The following is a 14,186-nucleotide window of genomic DNA, read 5'->3' as shown; positions in this document are numbered from 1 at the left end:
CATGTTTCCTGTAATTATTATTGTTTTGATCATTTTAGGAATTGAGTTCATTACAGGGATTATAGCAAACGGATTGATGATCATTGTGAATTGCAGTGAGTGGATCAGAAAAAGAAAACTGTCGTGTTGCGACGTGATCCTAACTAGCCTGGGCATCTCCAGATTTTTCCTACAGTGTGTAATAATGATTAATAGTAACTTCCTTCACTTATTTCCAGAGATGAATGAACGGTGTGCTCTGTTGAGAACAATGATTGTTGTCTGGATATTTCTAAATACTCTCAGTCTATGGTTTGCCACCTGGCTCAGTGTCTTCTATTGTGTGAAGATCGCCAACTTCAGCCAACCTCTATTCCTCTGGCTGAAGCAGAGAATATCAGGGCTAGTGCCACAGCTACTCATGGGATCCTTTCTGGTCTCCTTGCTCACCTGTCTCACTTCAATCAATACCATAGAAAGAAAGTACATAGACCATTCAATGAATAATCTATCAGGAAACATCACCAGGGAAGGTCAATATAAGCTTGATTTATCTTCTAGCGTCTTTATTTTGTCCATGTTTGGATATTCTTCTCCCTTCATTATATTTATTATTTCCTCTGTACTGTTAATCACTTCCCTGTGGAGACACAGCAAGAGGATGGAAAAAACCACAAGCAGTTCCAGGGACACCATTACCGAGGTTCATGTCAGAGCAATTAAAGGACTGATCTCTTTCATTTTCTTCTACATTTCTTATTTTGTGGCACTACTAACAATTTCGTCACGTTTATTTTCTAACTTCAGACCATTTTTGACAATGATATTGGCTGCTTATCCCTCTGGGCACACTGTTATCCTAATTCTGGGTAATCCCAAACTGAAGAGGGTAGCAATGAGGGCTTTGCACTACGATGGTTGCAGGCTGAGAGACGCTGTTTCATAAAACTACTCATGATCAAACTCCACCAAGATGTCCCCTTTCTCCCCTCAATTTATTTATCAAATATTTTTCCCTACTTCAGCATGCACTGAAATTACAAGATTTCCATCCAGAGCTTTGCTTTTTGAGGATAGTGGTGGAGGACCATGTTAAACATAGAGTGATATGATTTTTTTTTCTTAAATGTTTGTGAATTAATAACTCATGCAAGTCAAGAGCAAACTCCTATTGATTGTGAGCTAGATTTCCTAAGACTGAGGAGCCCTAGAAATAGCCAGTCATACTAGGATCTTAAGATGAGAGATATGGACTGGAACCCCATGTCCAAACTACAAGAGCTCACAATCCCTGCAAGGACCTCTAATGATCATCACATTAACAAATGAAAACAAAAGCTGACCTAGAGAATCTACCCTGTTGTTATGAAAGTTGCTAGTGGCAGCCACCAGGTGAGTCTTTGATCCAGAGACAATCACAGACCTAGTTAAAGTCAATGGGTGTGCTCAGCATTCTTTCAGACTCTATAGAAGTAGCTTTTAAGTCCCTTTATGTAGTAGAGATAGCTACAAACAAAGGAAGAACTGTCCAAGGCACATGGCAGGTGTGATGTTACTGACATAAATCTGTAATCGTATAGATCATTGTTGCAATCACTCATATATTTGTAGCAAATATTGTACAAAGGTTGTTGTGTAAGGTGTCTATGGAAAGCTTATGATTTGCTGATTATGATATGCTATCTGTATGGGTGTATCATTTTTGTAGTTGAAATTAAGAATATTGACTATGTACTGGGCCAAAAATCACATTGAGGAAGAAAGCTACTAGAGCGTCTCCTGGGATGGTGCTTACGGTGTGCTATAGACTACTGGGATCCAATTTGAATATGGATAGAGACCTCTTTAATGTTTTTAATGAAGTAAACACTAATGGGAATTGTGTGATCATAGGAGACTTTATCTTCCCAGATACAGACCGGAGGACAAGGGCTAGTAATAATAATAGGGCTCAGATTTTCCTAGATGCGATAGCTGATGGATTTCTTCACCAAGTAGTTGCTGAACCAACAAGAGGGGATGCCATTTTAGATTTGGTTTTGGTGAGTACTGAGGACTCATAGAAGAAATGGTTGTAGGGGACAACCTTGGTTCCAGTGATCATGAGCTAATTCAGTTCAAACGACGTGGAAGGATAAACAAAAATAAATCTGTGACTAGGGTTTTTTTATTTTGAAAGGGCTAACCTTAAAAAAATAAGGAAATTTGTTAAGGAAATGGTTTGAACTAAAGAATCTGTGGATCTAACGGTGGAGGAGGCCTGGAATTATTTCAAGTCAGGAATTGTAGACCAAGGCCATGGCTACACTGGCGCTTTACAGCGCTGCAACTTTCTCGCTCAGGGGTGTGAAAAAATCACACCCAAGTGCTGCAAGATACAGCGCTCTAAAGCGTCAGTGTAAACAGTGCCGCAGCGCTGGGAGTGCGGCTCCCAGCGCCGCAAGCTAAACCTCATGAGGATGTGGAGTATGTGCAGCGCTGGGATAGCTCTCTCCCAGCGCTGGCACTGTGACTACACTCACACTTCAAAGCGCTGCCGCGGCAGCGCTCCCGGGGCAGCGCTTTGAAGTTTCGAGTGTAGGCATACCCCAAGCTGAGTGAGCAAGCATCTCAGAGAGGTGATTAAGAAAAAGCAGAAAGCCTACAAGGAGTGGAAGATGGGAGTAATTAGCAAGGAAAGCTACCTTAGTGAGGTCAGAACATGTAAGCATAAAGTGAGAAAGGCCAAAAGTCATGTAGAGTTGGACCTTGCAAAGGGAATTAAAACCAATAGTAAAAGGTTCTATAGCCATATAAATAAGAAGAAAACAAACAAGAAGTGGGACCGCTAAACACTGAGGATGGAATGGAGGTTAAGGATAATCTAGGCATGGCCCAATATCTAAACAAATACTTTGCCTCAGTGTTTAATGAGGCTAATGAGGAGCTTAGGAATAATGGTAGGATGACAAATAGGAATGAAGATATGAAGGTAGATATTACTGCATCCAAGGTAGAAGCCAAACTCAAACAGTTTAATGGGACTAAATCAGGGATAATCTTCATCCAAGAATATTAAAGGAACTGGCACGTGAATTGCAAGCCCATTAGCAAGAATTTTTAATGGATCTGTAAACTCAGGGGTTGTACCGTATGACTGGAGAATTGCTAATATAGTTCCTATTTTTAAGGGGGAAAAAATGATCCGGGTAACTACAGGCCTGTTAGTTTGACATCTGTGGTATGTAAGGTTTTGGAAAAAATTCTGAAGGAGAAAGTAGTTAAGGAAATTGAGGTCAATGGTAATTGGGACAAAATACAACATGGTTTTACAAAAGGTAGATCATGCCAAACCAACCTGATCTCTTTCTTTGAGAAGGTAACAGATCTTTTAGACAAAGGAAACACAGTGGATCTAATTTACCTCGATTTCATTAAGGCATTTGATATGGTTCCACATGGGGAATTATTAGCTAAATTGGAAAAGATGGGGATCAATAAGAAAATTGAAAAGTGGATAAGGAACTAGTTAAAGGGGAGACTACAAAGGGTCGTACGGAAAGGTGAACTGTCAGGCTGGAAGGAGGTTACTAGTGGAGTCCTCAGGGATCAGTTTTGGGACCAATCTTATTTAATCTTTTTATTAGTGACTTTGGCACAAAAAGTGGGAATATGCTAATAAAGTTTGCGGATGGCACAAAGCTGGGAGGTATTGCTAGTACAGAGAAGGACTGAGATATCATACAGGAACATCTGGATGACCTTGTAAACTGGAGTAATAGTAATAGGATGAAATTTAATAGTGAAAAGTGCAAGCTCATGCATTTAGGGATTAACAACAAGAATTTTTGTTATAAGCTGGAGACGCATCAATTGGAAGTAACAGAGGAGGAGAAGGACCTCAGAGTATTGGTTGATCACAGGATGACTGTGAGCCATGAAAAAAGCTAATGCGGTCTTGGGATGCATCAGGTGAAGTATTTCCAGTAGAGATAAAGAGGTGTTAGTACCATTATACAAGGCACTGTTGAGACCTCATCTGGAATACTGTGTGCAGTTCTGGTCTCCCATGTTTAATGAAGGATGAATTCAAACTGGAACAGGTTCAGAGAAGGGCTGCTAGGATGATCTGAGGAATGGAAAACCTGTCTTTTGAAAGGAGACTCAAAGAGCTTGGCTTGTTTAGCCTAACTGAAAGAAGACTTAGGGGAGATATGATTGCTCACTATAAATATATCAGAGGGATAAATAGCAGGGAGGGAGAGGAATTATTTAAGCTCAGTACCAGTGCAGACACAAGAACAAATGAATATAAACTAGTCATCAGGAAGTTTAGGCTTGAAATTAGATGAAGGTTTCTAACCATCAGAGAGTGAAGTTCTGGAACAGCCTTCCAAGGGGAGTAGTGGGGACAAAAGACATATCTGGTTTTAAGACTAAGCTTGATAAGTTCATGGAGGGGATGGTATGATGGGATAGGTTAATTTTGGCAACTAACTGATCTTTGACTATTAGCGGTAAATATGCCCAATGGCCCATGATGGGATGTTAGATGGGGTGGGATCTGAATTATTACAAGTAATTCATTCCTGGGAGTTTGACTGGTGAGTCTTGCCCACATGCTCAGTGTTTAGCTGATCACCATATTTAGGGTCATGAAGGAATTTTCCTCCAGGGCAGATTAGCAGAGGTCCTGGGTGGGGTTTGCTTTCCTCTGCAGCGTGGGGCACGGGTCACTTGATGGAGGATTCTCTGCACGTTGAAGTCTTTAAACCACGATTTGAAGACCTCAATAGCTCAGACATAGGTTAGGGGTTTGATACAGGAATGCGTGGGTGAGATTCAATGGTCTACGTTGTGCAGGAGGTCAGACTAGACGATCATAATGGTCCCTTCTGACCTTAAAGTCTATGATTCTATGATATCAATGTGTTTTGATTCTAAGGAGCCTCAGTGGAGCATTTGGGCAGCTTCTTGAGAAGGGCATATTCTCAGTAAGTGCCAAATCACCTCTGGAGGGACTTTGCTACAAACTGAAGCTCTGAACAAAGGACTGAAAGACCCATCACAGCTATGGATGTACTCCAGAGATTTGATTTGAACCTACAGTTTATTCCATCACTGCTTCAAGCCTGAACCAAGAACTTTGCCATTACTGTATGTAATTAATTCCATTTAACCAATTTTAGTTCTCATCTATATTTCTTTCTTTTTATGAATAAACCTTTTTTGTTTCTGCTGTGTTCGGGGAAACAGGAATTTGTAAATTCTCAGAATGGAGAGGTGTAACTAGTGGTGTTCCCCAAGGGTCAGTCCGAGGACCAATCCTAATCAACTTATTCATAAATGATCTGGAGAAAGAGGTAAAAAGTGAGGTGGCAAAGTTTGTAGATGATACTAAACTGCTCAAGATAGTTAAGACCAAAGCAGACTGTGAAGAACTTCAAAAAGATCTCACAAAAGTAAGTGATTGGGCAACAAAATGGCAAATGAAATTTAATGTGGATAAATGTAAAGTAATGCTCATTGGAAAAAATAACCCCAACTATATGTACAATATAATAGGGGCTAATTTAGCTATAAGAAATCAGGAAAAATATCTTGGAATCATCGTGGATAGTTCTCTGAAGATATCCACGCAGTGTGCAGAGGCAGTCAAAAAAGCAAACAGAATGTTCGGAATCATTAAAAAGGGAATAGAGAATAAGACGGAGAATATATTATTGCCCTTATATAGAATCATAGAATCTCAGAGTTGGAAGGGACCTCAGGAGGTCATCCCCCTGCTCAAAGCAGGACCAATTCCCAACTAAATCATCCCAGCCAGGGCTTTGTCAAGCCTGACCATAAATGGTTACAAGCACAAAATCACAGGCACAAACTTTAGAAAGTACATGTGGAAGCATAACCTGCAGGGAGCACAGGATGACCCCAAAGTTATGTTTTGTTTAGCTTTACGGGTGTATAGTAATAACTTAATTGGAGCAGCAAGTATGATATTTTAGCATGAAAATGCAGATATTTTCCTGTTCAATGTCTGAACGCTGTCTTTAATTTGGTAACACTATAACTTTCCAATTCGAGGATCTCTGAGCACTTTACGAGTCTTAATACATTTACCCTAGGCACTCCTGAGAGGTGACTATTTTTATTCTAGTTTTACTGAACCAGAAACAGGCATAAAGGGGATGTGACTCACCCAAGGTCATGCACTCAATCAAGAATAGAACCCAGGTCTCCAGAATACAAGCCCTAACCACTGGACCACAACACTTCCCTTCACCAGACTAAAACAAGACTCCAGAATCCTAAACGACAATGCTCACTGCCAGGCTGTGGGGGCAGCAAATAGGGACAATGGAGCAGAAGACTTGAGTGTTACTTGCTCTGCCACTGACCTGCTGTGTGACCCTAGACAGGTCACTTCACCTCTCTCTACCAGAGAATATGGGAAATGACTGCCTAGGAAGGAGTACAGTGGAAAGGGATCCCGGGGGTCATAGTGGACCACAAGCTAAATATGAGTCAACAGTGTAACACTGTTGCAAAAAAAGCAATCATTCTGGGATGTATTAGAAGGAGTATTGTAAGCAAGACACAAGAAGTAATTCTTCCACTCTACTCTGCACTGATTAGAACTCAACTGGAGTATTGTGTCCAGTTCTGGGCACCACATTTCAGGAAAGATGTGGACAAATTGAAGACATTCTAGAGAAGAGCAACAAAAATGATTAAAGGTCTAGAAAACATGACCTATGAGGGAAGATTGACAAAATTGGGTTTGTTTAGTCTGGAGAAGAGAAGATTGAGAGGACATAACAGTTTTCAAGTATGGTACGCCCACATCTCGAATACTGCATACAGATGTGGTCTCCTCATTTCAAAAAAGATATACTGGCACTAGAAAAGGTTCAGAGAAGGGCAACTAAAATGATTAGGGGTTTGGAGAGGGTCCCATATGAGGAAAGATTAAAGAGGCGAGGACTTTTCAGCCTGGAAAAGAGGAGACTAAGGGGCAATATGATAGAGATATATAAAATCATGAGTGATGTGGACAAACTAGATAAGGAAATGTTATTTACTTATTCCCATAATACAAGAACTAGGAGTCATCAAATGAAATTAATAGGCAGTAGGTTTAAAACAAATAAAAGGAAGTTCTTCACACAGCACACAGTCAACTTGTGGAACTCCTTGCCTGAGGATGTTGTGAAGGCTAGGACTATAACAGTGTTTAAAAGAGGACTGGATAAATTCATGGAGGTTAAGTCCATTAATGGCTATTAGCCAGGATGGGTAAGGAATGGGATCCCTAGCCTCTGTTTGTCAGAGGATGGAGATGGATGGCAGGATAGAGATCACTTGATCATTACCTGTTAGGTTCATTCCCTCTGGGGCACCTGGCATTAGCCATTGTTGATAGACAGGATACTGGGCTAGATGGACTTTTGGTCTGACCCAGTATGGCCGTTCTTATGTTCTTATCTTCTGTAAACAAACCAGATTACACTAAAAAAATACCACCCAGCTCATACCATCAATTTCTTATCCTAATGAAAACAACCTGGTGAGGCCCTGAATATTGGCCAACTGCTCTTGCCAATGGGGGCAACACTGGTATTTGGGGCAGGAGAGCTTCCTGCTGACCCCAGTGGGAACAGATAACGAAGGTGCTCACAGAAATCAAAGCAAATCAACTCTGGTCAAAAGAAATGAAAACAAAAGCTGGAGATGTCCCAGAAGGAACTAAAACAAGAGCTGGAGACATTTCAAAAGTATTGAAGTAATATCTGGAGGTTTCCTAGAAAGGGCTAAGAAATTACCTGGAGTCAGAAATAGAAATTCTGTTGGAGTAGCAGCTAGAAAATTCCCAGTCTTGATGTAAGAATCCAAAATATAACCTAGAGAAAGAATTCAGTGTTGCAGACCCCTGTGGACATCGGCCTCCTGGATGCAGAATCAGGCCAGACAGAGAGCGTGGGTACTTTACAGTACTTTTCTATCCCATTTGTAACCCACAGAGGCCCAGCAAGGAGAAGTCGGCTGGTTCCAGCTCAAGTAATACAAAAGCCCATTAGCGCTGAGAGAACAAATTCTTGTGAATCTTATTTAGCCCAGGCAAATGTCATAGCCCCAATGAATGATATGAGAGATAGGGAGCTTTCTGACCACCAACTTGAGTGGCCAGCTCTGATGTCGCAGCTGAATTTACCCTGAAAAATAGACTTTATTGTCTGGATTTGGTACAATTTCTTGACAAGCAGTTTGGAGCCAGATATCAGTCTGGCCGGGCATAGTTAAGGGATAGAAGTGGGTGTGGGGGAGAGAGGTTTGTATTCCTGGAATATCCAGGTACTAGTGAAAACTTCCAGCGGAAATTAGTAATGTACTAGTTCATAAAAGCTCAGCTGAACTTCAGTTTGCAGCTGAAGATCAGCTAAAGGAGACCAAGGACACTTTGTGAGTCTGGGGAATTTGCCACAGATTCTTTGAAGCAGCCCACTAGAGAAGAAAGTAGTCACCAATGGGGAAGATGGAAGCTGATCCCCATGAGCTGTGTAAGTATAGATCTATGTGTAATGTACACTGTGGAACAGGCATTGTAATTTGGTTCATGATGTTTTTCTATGGGTTGAAAACATTGTTAAATGTGATTTGTAAAACAAGGAACTTTGGCAATAAGGGAAAGATTAAGGGAAGCAGTTCTGCTAAATGCTGGTACTGAAAAAGTTGAGTAACAAAAAGGATTGTTATATCTATGAATCTGATGATGACAGAGCATCACAAATGCCTAGTGAAAGTCTCAGTTTGACAAATGAGGGAACATCAGGCTGAAGAGGCAAAGCTTGAAGATACAAGGGTCAGCCAGGCCCCACACATTTTGCTTAGATCTGGGCAGTTAAACAACAGTAAAAGGAATTTAACTATTGAATGTATAATAGAAGCTGTGAAATTCACAGGAATGGTGAACGTGGGCTCAAATGTAACACTTATTAACTCAGACATGTTAAAAAGTGTAGGGAATGGGGGAAACAAATGTCAGACCTGCCTGGTCTCAAATAAAGACAGGGACTGGGGAACAGATACCTATTCAAAAGTGAGGAAAACTGGGTTTGAAAAGTGGGACTCTGGAACTAAGCAAGAAGTCTGTCTAACCAAGGGAGTGGATTAGCTAATAATTTGTTTGGATTCCATTATGTCTAATAACTTTATAGAAGTCCAGCAAATTCAGGCTATGGAAATTCCTTTTAAAGATGTGGTTCTGGTTAAACAAATTATTCAGGGTATGTCTACACTACGGGATTATTCCAATTTTACATAAACCAGTTTTGTAAAACAGATTGTATAAAGTCAAGTGCACATGGCCACACTAAGCACATTAATTCGGTGGTGTGCGTCCATGTACCGACGCTAGCGTCGATTTCTGGAGCATTGCACTGTGGGTAGCTATCCTGTAGCTATCCCATAGTTCCCGCAATCTCCCCCACCCATTGGAATTCTGGGTTGAGATCCTAATGCATGATGGTGCAAAAATAGTGTCGCGGGTGATTCTGAGTAAATGACGTCACTCATTCCTTCCTCCATGAAAGCAACGGCAGACAATCATTTCACGCCCTTTTTCCCTGGATTGCCCTGGCAGACACCATAGCATGGCAACCATGGAGCCCATTTTGCCTTTTATCACTGTCACCGTATGTGTACTGGATGCCGCTGACAGAGGCGGTACTGCAGTGCTACCCAGCAGCATTCATTTGCCTTTGCAAGATAACAGAGATGGTTACCAGTTGTTCTGTACTGTCTGCCATGCCATTGTAAATTGGCGATGAGATGATACTTATCAGTTGTTCTGTACTATCTGCTGCTGTCATGGGTGCTCCTGGCTGAGGTCGGCCAGGGGCGCAAAGACAAAAATGGGAATGACTCCCCGGGTCATTCCCTCCTTTATGTTGTATCTAAAAATAGAGTCAGTCCTGCCTTGAATATGAGGCAAGTGTGCTAGAGAACCAGTGTACCAGAGAGCACAGCCGCTCCGTGTCAGATCCCGCAGAAATGATGAGCTACATGCCATTCTAGGGGGTGCCCCTGCAACAACCCCACCCATTGCTTCCCTGCTCCCCCAACCATCCTGGGCTACCATTGCAGTGTCCCCCCCATTTGTGTGATGAAGTAATAAAGAATGCAGGAATAAGAAACACTGACTTTTAGTGAGATAAAATGAGGGAGAGGCAGCCTCCAGCTGCTATGATGGTCCAGGCAGAACATTAAATGGTGTAGGGGAGAGGAGCCCAGCATACCACTGCTATGATAGTCCAGGCAGTACAGAATCTTTTTTTTACATATACATGAAAGGAAGGGGGCTGATGGAGCTCAGCCCCCAGTTGCTATGATGAAGATGGTTATCAGCCATTCTGTACCATCTACCGGGAATGATTGGGAGTCATTCCTATTTTTACCCAGGCGCCCCTGGCCGACCTCATCTGAGGCCAGCCAGGAGCACTCACGGGTTGATGATGACACTGGATAGCAGTCATATTGTACTGTCTGCCACCGGGGAGGGGAGAGGATGCTGCTGTTCAGTGCCTCAGCATCGCATCTACCAGCAGCATGCAGTAGACATAGGGTGACATATAAAAAAGTCAAGAAATGATTTTTTTTTCCTTTTTCTTTCACGGGGGCGAGGGGGGTAAATTGACGAGATATACCCTGAACCACCCTGGACAATGTGTTTGACCCTACAGGCATTTGGAGCTCAGCCAAGAATGCACATGCTTTTTGGAGACTGCGGGGATTGTGGGATAGCTGGAGTCCTCAGTACCCCCTCCCTCCCTCATCCATTTGATTCTTTGGCTTTCCGTTACGCTTGTCATGCAGCACTGTGCTGAGTCCCTGCTGTGGCCTCTGTCTGAAGATTTTTTCAAATGCTTTGGCATTTCGTCTTCTGTAAAGGAGCTATGATAGAACAGATTTGCCTCCCCATACAGCGATCAGATCCAGTATCTCCCATACGGTCCATGCTGGAGCTCTTTTTGGATTTGGTACTGCATCGCCACCCATGCTGATCAGAGCTCCACGCTGGGCAAACAAGAAATGAAATTCAAAAGTTCACTGGGCTTTTCCTGTCTCTCTGGCCAGTGCATCCGAGTTCAGATTGCTGTCCAGTGCGGTCACAATGGTGCACTGTGGGATACCGCCCGGAGGCCAATACCATCAATTTGCGGCCACACTAACCCTAATCCGATATGGTAATACTGATTTCAGTGCTACTCCTCTTGTTGGGGAGGAGTACAGAAACCGGTTTAAAGAGCCCTTTATATCGATATAAAGGGCCTCGTTGTGTGGATGGGTGCAGCGTTAAATCGGTTTAATGCTGCTAAAATCGATTTAAACATGTAGTATAGACCAGGCCTTATATGTACATAGGTGATGGGTATAATAGGCAAAGCCTTCCTTGGCCTTTGCCCTGACCCACCACTGAACAACTGGGCCGTGGTGCCCCTCCCATCACCTCCTCCATTCCACCCCACCCCGGCATGATAGTCTCCCCCAAGCAGGGGTTCACCCACTGCCCAGGTGTATGGATGCAATTAATTTGCAGTGAACAAGTTGTCCTACCACCATGGAGCAGAAACCATAACAAAAGCTACTTGGCGTTTTAGCTTTCAAGTAATGGAAAGGAGAGGGGTAATTGAAACCTGCTTTGAGACCCAGCGTCTGAGGGTGTTATAAACAGACAGTCCAGCGTAAATTCTTCTTTTACCTGTAAAGGGTTAAGAAGTTCACCTAGCCTAGCTGACACTTGACCAGAGGAACCAATGGGGGATAAGATGTTTCCAAAGAGGGAGGAGGGAAATCAGTCTTTGTCTGTTTAGAGAAAGTTTGTGCAGCAGTGAAGGATCCAGGAATCAGCCATCTAACTTTTCTAAAAAGTAGTAAGTGTTTAGAGAAGGAATGTATTAGATTATGTTTATTTTCTTTTGTGACTTTGTTTTGCATAAGAGGGAGAATCAAATTGGGTTTCTTTTGTGTAACTTTAAGTTTTAGCCCAGAGGGACATCCTCTGTGTTTTGAATCTGTTGTCTGTGAGACCATCTTGTTTTCTACCTTCACAGAGGTATTCCTTTCACCCTTTTTCTTTAACTAAAAATCTTCTTTTAAGAACCTGATTGATATTTCCTTGTTTTAAGGTCCAAGGGTTTTTTGGATCTGAACTCACCAGGATTTGGTGGGAGGTGAATCAGTCTCAATCCTGCCAGCAAAAGGGGGATAAAGACTGGGGAAATATTTGAGGGGAAGACAGTTTCCAAATGACTCTCCCATAAACGTTTGTTTAAACTATTTGGTGGTGGCAGCTACTAGTTCTAAGCTGGTAACTACGCTTAGGGTTTATCTCATGCAGGTCCCCACATCTGCACCCTAAAGTTCAGAGTGGGGGTGACACCTTGACACAGGGGAATTTTAGTTGGTAAAGTTCTTGTGATTTCTGTCTGTTCACTGAATGTTTCTAACAAACAGCAAATGGTAAAAGGAGTTTCAAGTAAAAAAAGGAAAACGGAGGCTGTGCAGAACTGGACCTTTCTTCAGACACTCATATGTGCAGAGATTTTTGGGCTCTGCTGCTATTATAGAAACTTTATTTGTGAGTTCACCAACTTTGGGGAACATTGCATATGCTGAGTGAGAAAGCGAAACTATTTGGCCTGGTCTACACTGGGGGGGGTGGGATCGATCTTAAGATACGCAACTTCAGCTACGAGAATAGCGTCGCTGAAGTCGACGTGTTTTAGATTGACTTAGAATCACTTACTTCGCGTCCTCGCGGTGCGGAATCGATGGCCGCCGCTCCCCTGTTGACTTTGCTTCCGCCTCTCACCACGCTGGAGTTCAGCAGTCAATGGGAGAGCGATCGGGGATCTATTTATTGTGTCTACACTACCCACGATAAATCGATCCCCAATAGATCGATCTCTACCCGCCAATCCAGTGGGTAGGGTAGACATAACTTTTCAGTTGTCGACAGAGTGTGATTTGGCATGTACAGAACTGAAAGGGATCTTTGTGACTGCTCCTCTCAGCCTGTTTGTGTTTCAAAACTCCTTTCATATTGCACCCGGATACTAGTGCTCACAGACTGGCAATCGTATTGACACAAGAATAAAAGAACCATCTTTGAAGGTGCCAGAGGAACAGAATTTTAGTTCGGCTGTGTCAGAGACTGAATGCAGTTGTAGAAGCTGAAGCTGAAAGAAATGTGACACTCATGAATACTTCATGAAGATAGAATGTGAGAGAAAGTCCGTCACAATTTAGCTACTCCTAAGAGACTTTCCAAAATGTGGAGTCTCAGTCATGTAATCCATTTAATCTTCTTATTTGTAACCTAGAACTTCTTTTATCTATCTGCCTGTTGTAGAACTGATAAATGAAATTGTTTTTAATTGTTCACTTTATTAATGTAACTTCATAAGTAAAGTTTTATGAATGAAACAACATTCATTCATAAAAGTGGTTCCCAAGAACTGGCCAGGCTAATTGACAATAAAAATGCTTGTTAAGAGCCAGAGCTGTTCAGCCAGCTGCCCTTGGAAGTTTCACTATCAGTCCAATTCCTGCTTAAGACTTGCACTGTTTCAGTATTATAACTTCTGTTCACTATTTATTACACTTGGCTACATTGGAACTTCTGTTTACTGTTTGCCATCCACTACACTTGTCTATATTGTAATTTCTGTTCACTGTTTGCCATATCGTAATTCAAACCCCATTTTAAAACTCTCACTCCATTTTGTAAAAGCTTCCTCCAACCTTCATTTTTGCAAATCCTGCTGTACTAGGTTAGATGTCAAGTATCAGAGGAGTAGCCGTGTTAGTCTGGATCTGTAAAAGCAGCAAAGAATCCTGTGGCACCTTATAGACTAACAGATGTTTTGGAGCATGAGCTTTCGTGGGTGAATACCCACTTCTTCCCATGCATCTGAAGAAGTGGGTATTCACCCACGAAAGCTCATGCTCCAAAACGTCTGTTAGTCTATAAGGTGCCACAGGATTCTTTGCTGCTTTTAAGTTAGATGTGTGACTGAGGTATGTATGTATGGATGATGGAATCAACCTCCAGCCCTAGCCTGTCCTGATAAAATAGAATTCAAACACCACTGGCTGAAGATGCAGACAAGAGCCCTAACAAAGTAAGAAGAGTCCACCCTAAAAAGAAAAGGTACAACAGAAGGAAG

This window comes from Gopherus flavomarginatus, chromosome 4 (genome assembly GCF_025201925.1).
Source record: "Gopherus flavomarginatus isolate rGopFla2 chromosome 4, rGopFla2.mat.asm, whole genome shotgun sequence".
Lineage (NCBI taxonomy): Eukaryota > Metazoa > Chordata > Testudines > Testudinidae > Gopherus > Gopherus flavomarginatus.
The sequence above is the reverse complement of the archived record's forward strand: the minus strand, read 5'-3'. Positions refer to the sequence as shown.